The following is a 1265-nucleotide window of genomic DNA, read 5'->3' as shown; positions in this document are numbered from 1 at the left end:
CGATCGATCCAAGAACGAAAATAATTTGAAGAAGACATGTTTTTATGAATCAAATTCGTGTGTAAAGAGAGTAAGAGGGAGGATGAAGATATGGAGTGAATGAAGAGGAAGATGGGTGCTTGTATTTATATTTGAAATCATGCCGACAGACCGAGGAAATTCTGACGGAAACGTCTAGTTCGTCGGAATTTCATCGGAATTTTTAAAATCGCTCAACGGCTCACTAACGGCTATAATATATCCTCGGAATTCCTCGGTTTTTTCCGAGGAATATATTTTTTCTCGGTATTCCATAAGAATATTCCGACGGATTAATATTTCCTCGGAATTCCATCGGTATATTCCGAGGAAATTCCGAGGAAACCAAATTTTGTGTTTCCTCGGAATATCCTCGGAAATTCTTCGGGATATTCCGAGGATTTCATTTTCCGTCGGAATGTCCGTCAGAATACGGCTGTTTTCTTGTAGTGAAATACTGTTTTATTGTCATATTCAAAGATATTGTAACATTTCACAAATTTAGAAAGTTTTTTAAAAATTAATTTTTTCCCTTCGTAGATTTATATTATCGAGTAAATAATTAAATATTTAGTTTTTGTTTAATGTTTAAAATAAACTATATAGTTTAAAATTTGTTTTCATTGGTTTAAGGTAGTAAAGATTAATCATTGTTAGATCATATGATTTTTGTTATTTAAAATATTTTTTTTTATAATTTTAAAAGTTAACATCGACAAATATTTAAATAATTAACATGTAGAGGTATAGTATTACAACATTAAATTATATCTATTTAATTTATACTATCTATAAATCCAATGGATCATCTATTGTTTAAATTCAATTATTGATAGCCAATAAAAATTTCTGGTAGGCCCAAAATTTAAATGATAAGATTAGAGATTAAATGTAACATAACTTTTTAGAAATAGGTCCATTAGGTCTATTTTTTAAAATCACACATGAATCAAGGTCGCGACTTCTGTTTTAATATATAAGATGTATTTTTATTTTCTTCTATATATATATTTTTGGATTATTATTTCATTATTAAAATCGTAACTATATATAAAAAGATTAGTAAAATACTGTTTTATTGTCATATTCAAAGATATTGTAACATTTCACAAATTTAGAAAGTTTTTAAAAAATTAAACTTTTTCAAAAAAAAATTTATATTATCGAGTAAATAATTAAATATTTATTTTTTTATTAATGTTTAAAATAAACTATATAGTTTAAAATTTATTTTCATTGGTTTAAGG

This window comes from Brassica oleracea, chromosome C1 (genome assembly GCF_000695525.1).
Source record: "Brassica oleracea var. oleracea cultivar TO1000 chromosome C1, BOL, whole genome shotgun sequence".
NCBI lineage: Eukaryota > Viridiplantae > Streptophyta > Magnoliopsida > Brassicales > Brassicaceae > Brassica > Brassica oleracea.
The sequence above is the reverse complement of the archived record's forward strand: the minus strand, read 5'-3'. Positions refer to the sequence as shown.